The sequence below is a fragment of the Aethalodelphis obliquidens genome, unplaced genomic scaffold (assembly GCF_003676395.1).
Source record: "Aethalodelphis obliquidens isolate GAN/ISIS:26980383/991018 unplaced genomic scaffold, ASM367639v1 scaffold28, whole genome shotgun sequence".
Lineage (NCBI taxonomy): Eukaryota > Metazoa > Chordata > Mammalia > Artiodactyla > Delphinidae > Aethalodelphis > Aethalodelphis obliquidens.
Window position 1 is genome coordinate 2294160 of NW_020837972.1, and position 18553 is coordinate 2312712.

The following is an 18553-nucleotide window of genomic DNA, read 5'->3' on the forward strand; positions in this document are numbered from 1 at the left end:
TCCTTTTGAGAAGAGGAAATTTGGATACACAAAGAGATACCAGGGATGCACATGCACACAGGGACAACTATGTGAAGAGGCAGAAAGAGGGTGGCCATCTGAAAGCCAAGAATAGGGTCTCAGGAGAAACCAAACCTGCCAGCACTCTGATCTTGGACTTTCAGCCTTCAGGACTGTGAGAAAATACATTTCTGTTATTTAAACCACCTAGTTTGTGGTATTTTGTTATGGTAGCCCTAGCAAATTAATCATCACCCCTCATCCCCTCATCACACACACAACAAGCTTTTCTACCCATCGAGGGAGGTGGCCCAGTCATACCCTCAGCCAGTCTGCAGAGCTGGATGCAGATCTTTTTGGTTCCTGGCAGAGCCAAGAGGCCACAGCCCGAGGATCTGAGGGCTGAAGAATCCAACCACCAACAAAGGTTGGAGCAGAACCTGTTTCCTCCACACCTAGATCTCCAAATTCTGAGGAACTCTTTATTAGTTATCTGTTGCTCTTGTGGGTCAAGAGTTCCGGAGCAGCTTAGCTGAGCTGTTCTGGCTCAGGTCACTCATAAGACTGAGGTCAAGATATTGGCTAAGGCTACCATCACCTGAAGACTTGACTGGAGCTGAAAGACCCACTTCCAAGATGGCTTGCTCACATGGCTCTTGGCTGGAGGTCTCAGTTCCTCATCACTCAGGCCTCCCATGGGGCTGCTTCAGTGTCCTCACAATATGGCGGCTGGCTTTCCCCAGAGCGAGTGATCCAAGAGAGAGGAAGGCAGGCACTGCAACGCCTTTTATGGCCAACCCTTGGAAACCAAGGGTAGTCTGACCCATCTCCCTTCTGAACTCCCCTTTTTAGTTCAGTAGAGATCCATGGGGCTGCCCTGGCCCCCCTGTCCACCTCCCTGTGCCAGGGGCAGAACTGCCCCTTCGGGCAAAACCACCATACCTCAGAGACCCCCTCCCGAAAATCTGCAGCTGAGGGTGGCATTCTACCACCAGGGAAGGTTAGGGTTCTGTTCCCCTTAAGATGCAAAGGCTGGATAGAAGAAACAAGCACTCTGCCGATTGTCCCCAAAGTCTGCAGAAAGGGCAGGAGGCCCCATCCCCATCTCTGTCTCCATCCCTCCCCTCTCCCCCGCATGCTTGGGAGGTTTCAAGGAGACTTCCCTCCTCTCCTTTGACTCAGCCTCTGACTCAGGTGGGGTGCGGAGGGGTCTGCTAAGGAGGTGTGACATATGTGCCACTGGCTGCACATTCCCTTCCTAACTAGAGGCTCCTCCAGTCCCTTGCGGGAGGTCTTGAGACTGGGAAGGGTGAGGGGCTCACCTGGACCACCCAGCAGGACCCAGGTCCCTTGGCAGGCTCCCCGAGGGCAGCTCAGAGACCCCAGATCTGAGAGCAGGTTATAAGAGCTTGTTCTCAGGAAGGCAGGCTTAGGCAGGGGGAGCTGGCTGGCCACTGGGACTCTGCTGCTGGTATGGACCTTTGGACTTGTGCAAAGTGAGCCACTGAAGGCAGACCAGGTCCCCCAAGGGAGGACAATGAGGACATCCAGCCATGTGTTCCCGCTTCCTGGGGCGGGCTGCTGGGATGAGCTCTGGGCTGCTGGGATGAGCTCTGGGTGCCCCGGCCTGGAAGGGGGATCTGGACAGTCCCCCTCAGAGTGTCCACCCCAAGCTTCAAGTTTGTGGGACAAGTGTGCTGCCTCCTTGACCTGCTCCCCTCCTCCCCCTGGCCTCCCAGATCCTATCCTTCTGGAAGCAGCTGCAGTGGTTCTGGGCTCTGCGGGAAGAGGAAATGGAAAAGTTGCTTGTGTTTGAGACATTTCCTTGTATTCCTCTGATAAAAGAAATGTTCATGTATTGAGGTCTGGGGAAGTCATTCTGGCTTATACGTGAGTTAACTTGAATTTTATGCTAACTAGTACAGCCCGTTTGTGGCCTATTAAACATACATTGTACATCTGCTTTGATTCAAGAAAAGGGCACTTTGACCAGAAGTAAAGAATGCCCATGTTAAAAATAAAGATTAAATGCCTCCCTCCTGGGATGTCACTCCTCTGGTGCTAAGACTCCCTTCCCAGGTGCCAAGGCCATACTGACCTGATGTGTACATGCTGATCTGTTTTTTTTTTTTTTAAACTTGAAGGAATGTATCCCTGACTTGTTTGATGTTCTTTGTTCTGACAAGACATAAAACTGTGCTGAAAACCATGCTTCTATGGAGCAGTTTCTCAGAGTTATCTGAGAGGCTGTCTTCCTGGCTATAGTCCTTAGTTTGGCTCAAATAAAACTCTTTGCTATTCTTATTATAAATGGTTTGTTGATTATTTTCATCAACACCTCCATCCCCAGCCCTGAGGCTTCCAGGGAAACCCCAGGTTATGGAGCTGGGCAGAGAGTGGACAGTTCAGCCAACCTCACTAAGCCCTGGGCACTGGCTGAAAGATCTGGGCTGCAGGGGCCAGTTGGAGGCACCTGGAAGGTCACTTGCATTCCTGCAATAATAACAGCAAACTTGAACTTGCACTCACCAGGCGCTGGCTAAAATGCCTCACAAGCCTCATCTCAGGGTCCTCACAACCCTGGTGTTAAGATACCTGCTGTACAGAGGAGGACACCAAGGGCCACAGGCCTGGTGCATAACAGGACCTGCACTCATACTCAGCTTGTCTTAACTCCCAGCAGGCTGGATACCCAAGGACCAGAGCAATTAGCAGAGATGGGCTTTGACAAACTTAGCCAGAATCTGGCTAGAAGATAGCAGAAGATTTAGAAAGAAGCTATTTTAATTCCAACATGCACAAAGGTTTGGAGCTTATGGTTGGTTTTGTTTGAGCTGTAATTGGCTATGGGGAGGGGACGGGGCAGTGTCAGCTTGTCATTGGCAGCCTCTAAAGGTCTCAGCTGGCTGTGTCCAATGCCACTGTCCTAAACTGCTCTGCCACTTCCACCCCATTGTCACCTCTGTCCTTTCCCTGGCCCAGCTCCTACTAGGGCTGAGTTACCTTCAGCATTTTCCTGGGCTCCCCAGCAAGGGGACTGTCAGCTCCTCTGTGTAGCAAAGGGGCATCAAGGCCAGAATCATTCAAAGGCCGTCATAACAAAGACCATTGATATGGTTTCAGATTCCACACTGCAACTAACCTTTGAAAAACTGCCAATTTTGTGTTTTAGTTTATATCAAAGAAGAATAGCCATTGTTGTCTGAAAAAGCTATTGAAATGCTCCTCTTTTTTTCCACCTTCCTATCTGTATGAGGTTGAATTTTCTTCATATTTTCAACCAAAACAATACACCACAACAGAGAGAATTCAAGAGCAGACATGGGAATCCAGCTATCATCTGTGGAGCCAGACATGAAAAGATTTACGAAAATATTTTTTAAAAAGCCATCTTCTCACTAATATTTTTAAAAATATAGTTACTTTAAAATAAAAATAGTTTTATGCTAACAAAAAATATACTTACTGTTATTTTTAAACAAATTAATAGATTTTTTAAGTTCTCAATTTAAATTTCTAATAGGAGTATTAGTTTTCTATGACTGCTGTAACAAATTACCGCAAATTTTGTGTGGCTTAAAATAACACTAATTCATTCTCTTACCATTCTAAAGGTCAGAAGTTGGAAATGGGTCTCATTGAGCCAAAACCAAGGTGTCACCAGGGCAGTCTGGGGCATTTAAACAGTGCCTGGAGCTCAGTAGGTGCTAAGTGTTGGCAATCATCATCACCTTCTTCTTTTTCTTCTTCTTCTTCTTCTTCTTAATAATGAGGTTAGAGAGGTCAGTTGAAGGCAGATCATAAAAGCCCAGGAAGCCCCGTTATCCTGGGAGCACTGGGGTTCTTAGGGCTGGTATTCGGTTATGGAAGGGTTTAGGCAGGAAGGAGCTGGTCAGCCCTGGGTTTAGGAGGGCCCCGCTGTGGGAGGGTGGAGAATGGATGGGAGAGGGAAAACCACCAAGGACACTACTGCTGTCACCCAGCAAGGAGTGGTTTTTGGCTTGACCTTGGCAGTGGCAGAGGGATAAAGGGCAGTAGATGGGATTGAGAGGAAGGTTGGGACAAGGCCCACGTTTCTGGGCCAACAAGAGTCCAAGGGCCGGATAGGTAAGAGTCACACCTGTCAAGTGCAGGAGCGGCTGCCTGCAGAGGTACAAGCTTCTTGCCGCAGGAAGGTGAACGCAGGGGTAAAGGGCCACCTGCTAAGGATGCTACAGGGGGTGCCTGCACTTGGACAGAGCACGACCTCCAGCTCTGACAGACATTCCAGATTGTGACTTAAATTACTTGGTCCTGGCATATAGGAAAGCATCTGTGACCAGAGGTAAATTAGGCAGGCCTGGGCCACAGATGGGGTGGTTAGCCTCCCTCAAAGTCTCAACGTGCTGTCTCAGGGCCTCCAGGCTCTCTTACATGCATGCATGGGCCTGCCCACCAGGTGCACACTCCACCTGTTCTCACCCACTACCCTTGTCTTCTGCTGGGTGCCCAGGCTGCCCAGTGGTGCCAAAAGCCTGTGGCTGAAGGCATGGTGGGACTGTGGTCCTCAGGGCTGGTGTCCGGAAGGGAGGTCCGGGGTGCCCAAATCTTGCTTCCTGTGAGGTTGCCCAGTGAAATATACACACCAAGACATTGACAAACAGAAAAATGATATATAACTTGGTTCTGGAATAGTCTCAGAGGAGCCCGCACTGGTCTTGGGGGCCTTTGATGTCACCGAGTGACAAGTCCTGCTTTGCCATTAAATGATTATGGCCATTGATCCTGAGCAAGCCACACAAGGCTTTATGTGCTTGTGCAGATGATAAAACATATTGCGACCAGGGCTGGATTCCTTTGGGGCATCCCTCCTTCTGTCTGCTCTGGCGTTTGTGGCTTGCTGTGTGCTGTTTCACTGAGAGAACACAGTGGGACCTCCAGGGGTCCCAGATGAGGTAAGAAAGTTGTGACCTGCCTCAAGCATGTCAGATGGTTGTGGGACATCTGTTACAGTCGATGAACCTACACTGACATGTCATTATCACCCAAAGTCCAAAGTTCACACTACAGTTCACTCTTGGTGTTGTACATTCTATGGGCTTTGGCAAATGTATAATGACATGTATCCACCATCAAAGTATCATACAGAGTATTTTCACCATCTTCTGTGCTCTGCCTACTCATCCCTCCCTCCCCACTAACCCCTGCTGTCTTTTTGCTGGACCTTTTTGCTGTCTCCATAGTTTTGCGTTTTCCAGAATGTCATATAGTTGGCATCATACAGTATGTAGCCTTTTCAGATTGGCTTCTTTCACGTAGTAAAACACTTTTAAGTTTCCTCCACATCTTTTCATGGCTTGATGGACTATTCCTTTTCAGTACTGAATAATATTCCATTGCCTGGATGTAGCACAGTTTATTTATACATTCACCTCCTGAAGGACATTTTGGTTTCTTCCAAGTTTTGGCAATTATGAATAAAGCTGCCATACTCATTTGAGTGCAGGTTTTTATGTGGACATGTTTTCAATTCCTTTTGGTAAATACCAAGGAGCATGACTGCAAGGATCATATAGTAAGAGCATGTTTAGTTTTGTAAGAAACCACCAAACTGTCTTCCAAAGTAGCTGTACCATTTTGCATTCCCACCAGCAATGAGAGTTCCTATTGCTCCTCACCAGCGTTTGGTGTTGTCAGTATTCTAGATTTGGTTCATTCTAATAGGTGTGTAGTGGTATCTAATTGTTTTAATTTGCATTTCCCTGATGACATACGACATGGAGCATATTTTCACATGCTATTTGTCATCTGTATATCTTTTTTGGTGAGATGTATGTTAAGGTCTTTGGCCCATTTTAAAAATCAGGTCATTTATTTTCTTATTGTTGTTTGAAGAGTTCTTTGTAAATACATTTTGGATAACAGTCTTTGTCAGATGTGTCTTTTGCAAATATTTTCCCCCAGTGTGTGGCTTGTCTTCTCATTCTCCTGATATGTCTTTGCAGAGCAGAAGTTTTACATTTTAATGAAGTCCAGCTTATCAACGATTTCTTTCATGGATCATGCCTTTGGTGTTATATCTAAAAAAGTCATCACCATACACAAGGTCATCTAGGTTTTCTCCTTTATTATCTTCTAGAAGTTTTATAGTTTCACATTTTACATTTATGTCTCTGATTCATTTCAAGTTAAGTTTTGTTAGAGGTGTAAGGTCTGTGGTTAGATTTTTTTTTTTTTTTTTACATGTGGATGTCCAGTTGTTCCAATAGCATTTGCTGAAAAGACTATCTTTGCTCCATTATATTGTCTTTGTTTCTTTGTTAAAGAGAAGTTGACTATATTTATGAGGATCTTTTTCTGGGTTCTCTATTCTGTTCCACTGATTGATTTGTCTGTTCTTTCACTGATACCACACTGTCTTGATTACCATAACTTTACAGTAAGTTTTGACATCAGGTAGTGTCATTCCTCCAACTTTGTTCTTCTCCTTCAATATCATGTTGGCTATTCTGGGTCTTTCGCATTTCCATATAAACTTTAGAGTCAGTTTTTTAATATCCAAAAATAACTTGCTGAGACTTCAATTGGAATTGCATTGGATCTATAGATCAAGTTGGGAAGAACTGACATCTTGACAATATTGAGTCCTTCTATTCATGAACATGGAATATCTCTCCATTTATTTATTCTTTGATATCTTTCATCAGAGTTTTCTGGTTTTCTTCATATAGATTTCATACATATTTTGTTAGATTTATACCTAACTATTCCATTTTGGGGGTACTCATGTAAACAGTACTCTTTCTCTAATTTCAAATTCCACTTGTGCACTGCTAGTATATAGGAAACTAATTAATTTTGTATATTAATCTTGTATCCTGCAACTTTGCTATAATCACTAATTAGTTCTGGGAGTTTTTTTTAACTGATTCTTTCAGATTTTCTACATGGATGATCATGTCATCTGTGAACAAAGACAGTTTTATTTCTTCCTTCCCACTCTGTATACCTTTAATTTCCTTCTCTTGTCTTATTGCATTAGCTAGGAGAGACCACACCTATTTTTAATGCCACTGTATCCTTTGTACCCAGCACCATGCCAGGCATAAGTAGCTGCTCAATAAATATTTATGGAAAAAATGAACCATGTGGTCACTTAGAGGCAGAAAGCCTAAGAGAAGAGTGTGTGGTGTGTGTGCATGTGTGTGTGTCAGATGTGCACCTGCATGATAAGCACATTTGTATGACAGTGTGGGCATGCTTGTGCATGTGTGGTTGTGTGCATGCATGTGGTGTGTATGGAGAGACAGTGTGTGTGTGCATGTGTGTAGTGTATGTGTATGTGAAAGATCTTCTAACAGTGACTAGTAAATTCTACTCAGTCACTGTTCTGGAATCAGACGCATTCGAAGTAGCAGCCCCCTCTCTTGGGGAGAAGTGAGGAGGGGTTGGAGAGATGCAGCCCCTTTCTCTACCTCTTATTCACTGGTGCCCTCCCGGGGCCAAAGCTCCCAATGGCCTGTGGGAGAGTCGGGGAGAAGATGCCATTCCCACTTGGGACTCTCCAAAGGAGAGAAATGCAACATCTTCCTGCTTGGAGGCCAGGGTCTAACAGGGTTTGTGAGCATTTCTGTCAGTCCTCGCTTACATCATCCCTGCTCACCATAGAGCTCAGACATATCCAAGGGACAGCTGGGTTCAAATCCCAGCTCTGCTATTAGTTCTTTGATATTGAACAAACTTTCTTCCTCCGAGTAGGGGAAAATATTATTACCAACTCTGTTGTCATGATTAAATGAGATAATGCAAGCAACATGCTGTAGTAGGCAGCCCCCACAGTGGCCACCAATGATCCTCACCTCCTGGTATTCACACCCTTGTGTAGTTGCCTCCCACACCGAATAGGTCTGATCTCTGTACCAGCAGGACACTGCAGAAATGACTAAGTGTGATTTCTGAGGCTACATCATAAAAGACATTGAGGCTTCCATTCTTCTCTCTCTTGCATCACATGCTCCAGTAGCCAGCTACCATATCTTGAGGATGCTTAAGAAGTACCATGCAGAGGTTTAAGAGGCAAGGAACTGAGGGGGCCAGGACCGACTTGCCAGCTGCATGAGTGCACCATCCTGGACATGGATCCTCCAGCCCCAGACAAGTCTTCAGATGACGGCCTCCCTGGCTGACATCTTGATTATAACCTTGTGGGAGACCCTAAACCAAAACCAGTCAGCTAAACTGCTCCTGAATCCTGACCCAGAGAAACTGACAATAATACATTTTCATTGTTTTAAGCTGCTGAACTGTGGGGTACGTTACACAGCAGAGTATAACTCATATATGTGTGCAGCACAGTGTCTGGCACTGCGTGTACTCAACAAATGATAGGAAGGCACGGTTATTAGTCACTCCTCTCCTTTGGAATCAAGCTTTGTATCTAGGTTGAGCTCCCTGTACTAGGTTCCTTCTTCCCTTAGGCTGTGGGCTGTTCTAGGTAATGCAATGGAGGGCTGGTCTCATCAGTTTGCCAGCTGTGTCTGAATCCCTCTTTGACTTGAAGAGGATCCCCACCACCACCATCCACAGGCATTTCCATCTTGGACTAGTTAACCTATTTCCTGATTTTGTGATGTCTCCAACACCAGGACTGTTTTTAAAAAACATACAGGCAGGCCTCCTTGAATGTCTCTTTGTCTATGAAGGTAGAGGCTCCTAAGTTAGGATGAACCTCAAGTCTCCTAGTCTAAGGCCCCTCCCTCTCACTTTAATCCAATGTCCCCATTTCCCCATTTGGGCACCTGGACTTCATCTATCATCTGTCATTCTCAACATCACATCTCTTACAGAGCTCATCATTCTCAATTTTTAAAAAAATCTCTCACCGGCAAGCACTTGTTTCCTCCTAATCTGGCTCCCTGAGGAAGTGGAATCTGAAACCAGTCTCTCCTAAATATTTATACCTGAGAACACTAAGGAACAAGACACACCTGAGCTGACCAGCCCCCACTCCCCATCTTCCTCTAGATCCATCTCCTGTTGCCCTGCTATCCCATCAGGCTGGAAAGCAGCCTCTTTCAGCAGCACCCCTGCCCTGGAGGCAGGGTCATCATGCTGATACCGCTAGACATAGGGCTGGCCGCATAATTTGTGCGGCCCAATGCACAATGAAAACATGGGGCCCCTTCTTTGACAATTATTAAGAATTTCAAGATGGTGACAGCAGAGCCGAGCACAGGACCCTTCTGAACGTGTGGCCCTGTGTCACCGCAGAGGTAGCCTTTGTGTGATGCGGGCCCTGCTGGCACCAGTCCCTGTTGTCTTAGAACTCTCCAGTGCCTTGTGTTTGCTTTTCTCCTCTGTTCTTTATTTTCATTTTCCAGCTCCCCCTTGCATCCTCTTCTTTTCTGGAAAGCTAGCCAGGACTCTTGGCTGGTGTGGCCTCCTCTGGACATCTTCAGGGCTATTGGGTTTCCCTTAACATTCATCTGCCTCTTGCTCTGGCACCATCTTTTTTTTTTTTTTTTTTAACATCTTTATTGGAGTATAATTGCTTAACAATGGTGTGTTAGTTTCTGCTGTATAACGAAGTGAATCAGCTATACATATACATATATCCCCATATCCCCTCCCTCTTGCATCTCCTTCCCACCCTCCCTATCCCACCCCTGTAGGTGGTCACAAAGCACCGAGCTGATCTCCCTGTGCTATGCGGCTGCTTCCCACTGGCTATCTATTTTACATTTGGTAGTATATATAAGTCCATGCTACTCTCTCACTTTGTCCCAGCTTACCCTTCCCCCTCCCCGTGTCCTCAAGTCCATTCTCTACGTCTGTGTCTTTATTCCTGTCCTGCCCCTAGGTTCTTCAGAACCAGTTTTTTGTTGTTGTTTTTAGATTCCATATATATGTGTTAGCATATGGTATTTATTCTTCTCTTTCTGACTTACTTCACTCTGTATGACAGTCTCTAGGTCCATCCACCTCACTGCAAATAACTCAGTTTCATTTCTTTTTATGGCTGAGTAATATTCCGTTGTATATATGTGTCTGGCACCATCATGTCCCTCTCCTGCCGTGGCTGAATTGATGTCAGGGACTTTAGCCACGTGGGGCTTGGTTGCAGATCAGTACCCTCTCTCCCTGCTACTTTTCCACTGGTGTTTCTCAAGCTGGGCCAGCCCACTTTTCCAGCCTCACCCACTTGCTCCTCCTACATGCTATGCTGAACAGCACTCACACTGGACCTTCCTTCAGATCTTGAGGCATTTCAGGCCCTGACACGACTGTGAGATTTTGAATAGTTATGGCAGAGACAGTGCTGTGGATTCACCAATTTCATTTCCCACACCGCCTCCCCCGCAGGAGGACTATACTTCCCAGAAGCCCTTGTATCCAGCCCAGCCCATGTGACTGGTTACAGCCAATGGGATGTGGGAGGAAGTGAAGTACAGTGAAGGAGTATACTCTTGGGTCCTGCCTCTAAAATCTCCTGGAGATCCTCTGCCCACTCACTCCCCACCCTGCCTGTTTGTGACATTAAGGGTGCCTTGAATCCACAAGATACTGGAGCTAAAGATGGAAGCAGTCCACGGCTGACTTTGCATAAAGGAAGAAACACCCTTGGCAACTGGGTGATGCCCTCCATCTAAACCGAGGGCCCAGGGAACACGCCAGATCAGCTTTCTCCCCATCTTCCCAGTCCAGTGCTTGCCACCACCTTCAGTTTTTTTTCAGGAAGCTCCATGCAGCTGTGGAAAAGCACAGACTGTGGAGGCAAAGTCATAGTAGCAACTTGGGCATGAATTCCGCCTTCTGGGCCTCAGTTTCCCCATTGGAAAGATGGAGGAGGATGATCCTTTGAGATCCCCCAGCCTCTCATGATGGGCTTTGGGACCTGGGGGCTGACAGTTGCCCCTCTCACTCCCTCTGGGTACCCCTAAGTGGCGAGCTTGTCTGTGCACTCAGCTCCCACAGGTAGCTCCTTTGAGTTCGGCATTGCTTCTGGAAGTCTGAAAGGTGATAACCGTCATTTGTGTTAGTGAACACAAATGGACAGGGATGGCCGGAGGTGACTTTGAAGTTGCAAAGCTCTGGGTTTCAGTCCCAGCTCTGCCACCACTCACCAGGTCGATGACCTCGGGCAAGGGACACCTATCATCTGAAGAGGAGGACCTAAGCAGCCAGGATTAAATGAGACTCAAAAAAAAAATAAAGCAGACTTTACTTCTCTGAGACTCAATTTCCTCATCTGTGAAATGTGAATATAACCATACCCACCCTACTGGGTGGTTGGGAGGATCAAATGAAATAATATGAAGTGTGTCGAGTTTAGCAGAGAGTCTGGTCCTCGGGCATTTAATCAATGTCCACCATTGATATGACAAAGTACCTGCTCTTCAGCAAATGTTAGCCCCGTGGTGGGTGGGCCTTGCTCCCCCTGACTCTGTGTACACACCCATCATCAGGGGGTCTTGCCCCAAGTGGTTTGAATGCTGTAGCTGCTCACAACCCTTCACCTGGAGCGGGTGCTGTGGTGTCAGGCTCTTTCTCAGGGTGAGTCTCTAGTACCTAATTCAGAGTTTTAAAGATGTAGCCGGTGTCATTTCCAGAGAGCATTCCAAGGCCTCAAAAGCCCATCAATAGCAAAGTTATAGCAGAAGCCCAGATCAGCCACCCGCCTCAAACTGCTGCAGACCCCTTGGCGGAAGATCAGACACCCCGATTGCTAAGGGTTAATTACAAACTTGGCGCCCATCTGCTCCAGAACTCTCAAGAGTTTTTCTTTTTTCTCTTTCCAAAGGCATAAACATTTGTACTGCAAGTAGCCCGGGGGGCTTGAGTTGTTTATTTTGTAGTTAACAAAGAGAAGAACCTTTTGGCTTGTGGCCCAAGTATTCTGCTGGCCTCAGGGAGAACCTTTTGGGAGGTGCCCCCTACACAAGCAGGTGCCTCTGGGGGTGGCTCAGGTTGGGGTGGGGCAGGCTAGCAGCTTCAGCCCGGCCCTGGGAGCCCAGGTGACTTCCCCAAGCAGGGGAAGTGCTACCTCTCAGGCTTAGTCTGTCTTGGAAACACACACCCCAGCATTTTGACTCTTCAGAAGAGACAGAAGAACGAACTGCTTTCTTCTGAGTGGTATGCCAGTGAGAGGCAAATGTTGCTTTGTTTTTTACACTTTCCATTTTAAAAAAAATAATCAATGTGCTTCCCCCCCCCAAATTGCACATGTAATTCAATAATATAAAAGATTCAAGCTACATATAAACACATCAAATAAAATGTGTTGAACAGTGACTTAGAATTTCATGGTATGGAAGTAGAATAATTCATCTGCTCACGTACCTGCTGATGGGGTGTGTTCCTTTTATAAGCAGACAAAAAGGATGCTCTTAAATAAAGATCTTCCTGTTGTTGGGTCCCGTGGGGTCAGGGCGCAGAGGACTCGCCTTCTGAGCAGACATTTTGAGAATCCGAGCGCTCCTAGGTGTCGTGGTGAGAGAGAGTGCCCTGGGTTAGTCAACAGGGTTAGGGCCCAGAGCAATGGAGGTGGCGGTTCAGGGCTGATGTTCTGCCGCAGCACTCAGATATTACCACTGAGCAGCGCTGGTGAGCAAGGCTGCGCAAGGGCGGCTCCTGCCATGAAAGCAAGGGCATGGGAGGCAGAGTCGGGGCGAGCAGAGAAAGAGCTGGGCCTGGGGTTTTAGCCTGCCTGTTTGCCCACCTGGGGCCAGGAGGGAAATAAAAGGACATCAAAATTCTGCATTTGTTCCTGACCTGAAGCAACAGATGAAGAAATCCACTGCAGGCAGGAGGCCTGCAGGAGAAGGGTATTTTCACCCAATAGATAACGTTACTGAGAAGGTGATGGTCAGTAGATATTTTTATAAAATAGGGCCATACAATGAACATATTGGGGGAAATTAGCTACTTAAAGGAACCGAGTCAGGAATTATTTTTCTAAGGAGTGAACTGCCCTTTGTGCATTGTGTGCTTAGAATTTGATAAACAGAGTTTCAATCCCAAAGGCAGGGCGCATCTGAGGTCCCATGCTCTTGGTGGTCCCCGGGAGGTCTGGCTGCAGAACCGTGTGATTCCGCTCCCGTTTGGGACTATGGACCAGGCCCTTGACATGCTGACCCTCTCCAGACCTGTGTGGTTAGAGTGTCACCACCCTCAGTTTACTGATGAAAATCATTAAAATGCCAGTGCCAGAGCTGAACACTTTACCTTTATTACGTTATTTAATCTTCACAACAACTCTATGAGAAAACTACTGTTAGAGCTATTTTATAGATGAGTCAACTGAGGATACAAAGGTAAAATAACTTGCCTGAGGTCTGGGAGCTGGTGACAGCAGAGCCTGTATTAAACCCAGTCCCCACAAGTTCAGAGCTCATGGTATTAATGCTCCTCTGATGAGGAATCAAGGCTTCCTCGGTGAAGCCAGGTGGCTTGGCTAGGGTTACCTACACAGGTATGTCGGCAAGCTTGCCTCCTTCCCCCACCCCTCAGCAGCGGCCGCCTTCCTCAGTCCCAGCTTCCGGTCCCTGTCACCCCAAACAAGACAGAGGCACAGCCCGGAGTGTTTCTGGGGTAGAGGGTTCCCAAGACTTGGGCCCAAGTTGCAAATGACTCGGTGGGAATGGAGAAAAGGCGAACAGCACCAAAGAGAAAGGCCACCCGTGCAGCCAGTCTCCTGTCCCGAGAGTCAGCCGGGGAGCCAAGGGGTTGGAGAAAGTTAAGCAGATTCTTTGCTAAGCCCCTTTGCTGACAGATTTGATGGCAAATCTCAGCCAAGCAAGGCCACATGCAAAAGGGCCGCCCTGCCCGCCTTGCGGCACTGAGAAGGCCAGTTTCTAAGAGACTGGGGCTCCCTACGTGGGAAAGGGAAGTGATTTTTGCCCAACATTTGGCTGGGAGTCTGGCTCATGGTTCCAACTCATGGGTATTAGCAAAGGAGAACAAGGCATTGCTGAGGGTGGCAAATTAGTTATAATTAAGAGAACCTGGGAGACGCAAAACAATGTGAGGGCCACCAGCTGTCGTGGATCTGGGGCCTCTGGAGGAAACCGGTCGCCACCCCTGCAGTGCAGCCCATTCAAGCAAAGAGCCTCCCCTATCCCCACCCCGCCCTCCCTTGTGCTCCCAGGGGGCAAGCGCTGCTGTGTGTTAGGGTCTCCCTTTCTGCCCCACCAGCACCTTTTCCTTCCCTTTCTCCACAATTTAAACTCACCCAGCTTGTCTCTCAGAAAAGCAAACAGGCTTGGGGGTGGGTTCAAGTCCCGATTGCTGTGCTTCTTGAGTGAGTTATTTAACCTCTCTGAGCCTCAGTGTCCTCATCCGACACATGGGGATAATAACGAGGCCTAACCCATCCAGCTGTTGTAAGCATTCAAAAGGATGAAAAGCGGTTGGCATGGTGCAGGGGCTGGCCTGTGGGCTTGCCTTCTGTTTTCCTACAGCCCGCGAGCTGAGAATGGTATTTACATGTTTTAATTATTGGGGGAGAGTCAAAAAAGAGGAAGAATACTTTGATGACATGTGAAAGTTATACAAAATCCAGGTTTCAGTGTCCATAAATGAAGTTTTATTGGCATACAAGCTGCCATGTGTTTATATATTGTCTGTGGCTGTTTAGGGGTGGGCCTTGGTGCCCGCCTCCCACTGCCGATCCCCACTCCCTCACAGTCACCCGAAGGCTTGAGGACTTGAGGTGATGGGGGAGGTCCTTGGGAGTCCCTGGGAATAGGCTATGGTTGGAGTGGATGCTGCCCCCAACCAGTGCAGGCAGAGTTGAGAGGTTGTGACAGAGACTGGAGACCACAGGACCCACAAAAGGTAAAATAGTTACTATTTAGCCCTTTGCAGAAGAAGTTTGCTAACTCCTGGTGTGAGTACCTGACACTGGATAAGTGATCAGTAAAGTGTATATGCATGGTTACTATTATGATTATTACTCTTTTGGTCTAGTTTTAACTTTCAGGTACCCCTGTTTTGGCTTAATGGAGAGATTCTGAACCTGAAGTCCATGGAAGGGTTTCTGGGGCTGGGTGGGGAGCATCTCTGAATCTCCAGAATTTCTATGTAGCTTTTGCAGGTGAGGTCTTTTGGGGACAGGCTTCGTGACATTCCTCTGATTCCCAAAGAAGTCTGGGTTGCCAAATAGGTAAAGAAGTGTAGATTTGATGCCTTCCTCACCCCAGGCAAATTGATCTGTATTTTCCCTGGGCTGTCTGGAAGCAACAGGGATGATATTTGGGGGAAATATTTGGGGGCCACAGGGTTTCCCCTCAGACCCCAACCCCCTGCCCAAGTGGGAGGGGCTTGCAGAGCAACAGGAACCAGGAGCCTTGGCTTTGGAGCCAGCAGACTTGGGCTCAGTCCTGGCCTTGCCCTCCACTGGCCGGACTGCTTCTCTGAGCCTTGGTTCCCAGGCTGGGTTGACCCAGGGACGACTTTAAGGGTTGAGCACAGTGTCTGGCACACATACCGCAGAAATGGTAGCTATTATTATTATCAGCAGCAGCAGCATCCTTGCACATTCAGATTTCCTCAGCTCACCTGGGACCTATAAAAAGCTGCCCCACATTTGGCTAATATGAGGTTTGAATTCCCACTGAGTGCTCTTGATCCAATTTTACCTTTGGTACCAGCGACTAAGGCGAGTTCATTACACATATTCTCACGATCAGTGCAAAACAGCAGGTCCTCAATTAAGTTTTTAGAAGTTCAGTGGCTTCACTTGAACAGGGACAATGGTAAACGTTCCTGAGAGCTAAATAAGAGAACTGAAGCTTCTCTGTTGCAAGAACTTTGGCTGTTTCAGATCCTGCCATCTTTTTTCCCAAGGAGTTACTCTGGACCTCAAGCTTGGATCTGTTTTCCCCCTAAAATGCTTCCCTGTGGAGCCTGGTTCCCCAGCCCAGTCATCCACAGTGGGCAGGTTCATTCCAGAGCCTGGTAAACACCACTGAGAGGGCTGAGGGCATCCCTGCTACCGGGCTGTCCTGGAGAGGGGCTTCTCAGACACAGGCTGGTCCACGGCCAGCCCAGCCCGGTGCTGTCTGCATCCAGTTGCCGGGTGTAGTCCCATTCAGCACGGATCTGGTGGCTCCAGACAACAGCTGGAGACCAGGACGGGAGACTTCCAGCTACAAGCAAATGTTGCTGCTTCTTGAGGCTGAAATATTCTATCCCCAAAGTGTCCCTTTCAGCCAAGCAAAAACAATCAATCCCCCATGGGGACCCGACCCTGCCAGAGGAACAAAAGCTTCCCAGTTCTCTGCATCCCAGAGACCGTCTGCAGCTTCAGGCACGCACAGCCCAGTGGGGAGAGGGGATGATCACATGACCCCCAAGCTTGGAGGCAAGGTCACCCTTGTCCAGCCCTTTCGTCTCCATGGGAAGAAGGGCCTTGGTTGCCTGACAGAGGATGGTGCTGATGCTGCCCTGGTGCTGGCTCCCGGATGGGCGGGTTTTAGTGTCCCATCTTGCGGGTTTGGAACAAGGAGATGAGGTCAAGGTCAGCGATCTCCAGAGTCCACTCAGATGGGTTCTGGGGGCTCCTCCTGGCGCTGCTTTAGGCAGGACAGTGGTGTGCATCCTGGCTGCGTGTATTCATTTTTCTGTTGCAGGCGGATCCATCTCTAAGAAGTTCACCAGCTAGGCTGTCCCATTTGTCTTCCACCAGCCATTAAAAATATTTTCCTTCAGGGAAGGAAAGCGCATATGGGAAATAGAGGAGAGCTCAGAGAAGATAAACACTCAAGTGAAGCTGGCCTGTGAGGTGCCATCATGTGGCAACGGCCACAGCAGGTTAGGGCTGACTGGCGCCCTGGGCGCAGGCCGAGGTCAGGAAGGGAGGGGACAGCGGGAGGGGGGCACAAACCCCACGTCAAGGCAGCGCTTTCTGGAGAAGTGTCTGGAATGACTGCTGTGCTGCGCAGTTCTCCTCCCCTGCCCCTCTCTGTTCCGCAATGAATCTCTGGAGTGATACGGCCTTCAAAGTCGAGTAACCAATACACTGTGGATAGTGGAGGAAGCAGCCAGTGGAACTTAAGGCCACTGCCTATGAGTGGATGATTCGTTTTAGAGGAAAAGGTGACTACTGACCAAACGTCTCAAACAAGAGGGCTGTCACAGTTCAGTGAGCGTCGGCAACACTCAGAAGCTTCCCAGGGATTCTGGCAGGTCTGGGGTGGGGCCCAGGAACCTGCATTTCGAACAAGCACACCAGGGATTCTGAAGCAAGTGGTCCAGGCACTGCTCTGAGGAACGCGTCTGCATCTGAGGCGGTGGTAACGTGCCCCCTTTTCTCATTGCCATAACCAGCTGGAGCAGGGAGACCTCCCCCAGCAAACTGCCTCCTGAGAATTTGGACCCGGGGCTCCCAGAACCAGCAGTGGCTGTGTGACTGAACCAGGTAGGTCCGAAGCTTGGCTTCCGGGGCTGCCCCCTCTCCTTCTCCACGAGCCAGCTCCCCCCACCCCACTCCTGCCCAGGCTCCCCCTCATCTGCCTGAGCGTGTCCGTGACACTGTCCTCAGCAGCCTCCTGGGTGGCCCCAGACACACCCTGGAGATGTCATCTGTGTCCCCATTTCCATGGGCTGTGGAACCTAGGTCTGACCCTCCCTGGGTCTCAGGCTGCCTGTCCCGGCCTGACAGCTCTGCCTCCATGTCCCACGGGATCTCACTCAGCCCAAACAGAACTCAGCGTGTCTTCTCTCTCTTCCGGTGCCTTTTACGTCCTTTATCGAAAAGACTGGCCTCTCTCTCTCCCCAGCACCCAAGTCAGGATACTTGGGCATCACCCTAGACACTCCCTTGTTCTTCACCCCCCAGCTCCTTTCTAAAATAACAAGGAACAGCCACCACTTACTGAAAACATACCACAGGTAATAACTCATCACAACTCGATGAGGTAAATAAGTACTGTAATTGCCCTCACCTGACAGGTGAGAAAACAGGCACCTGGGGAGGGGGCATGCGCCCGAGGTCACGTGGTGGTGGGGTTGGGGGATGAGCCAGGCCCCTGGCCTGCGGAGGTGGCCAACTCTCTCTCAGGCCCTCCCCTCCCTCCACGGCGCTGGTGTGGGGGCCTCGGCATCTCCCAACTGGCCTCCTCGCCCTTGGTCTTACCCCACTCCGACCTGTTTTCCAAATGCACGTAGGAAATCCTTCTCACTGGGAATCTGGCGTCGCTCCTCCACTGAAACCCTTCAAAGGCTCCCTGTTTTACACCCCCGGGCTCACAGCGAACCAATGGTGGGAGCTGAATCCTGCAGGCTGACTCAGCCGTACTCTTAGTTTACTGCCCCGCACTCCTATCTGAGCCTCAGCTTCCTCATCGTCAAAACAGGGACCACAGGACCCAATGCAAGGGCCACTGGGGTGCACAGCTCCTCACGGGAGAGGGCAGGTCACATCCGAGCTTCTTCCGTGTTATAAAAAGGAAGGGGTGGGGGGAAAGGGGAGAGGAAGAGCTGGCTGCTCTGAAAGGCAGGGAAACCCATGTGGATGATAATCATGCAGCATGCTAGCCTTCTTGACCTTCTGAGACGTAGATGCTGTGCATCT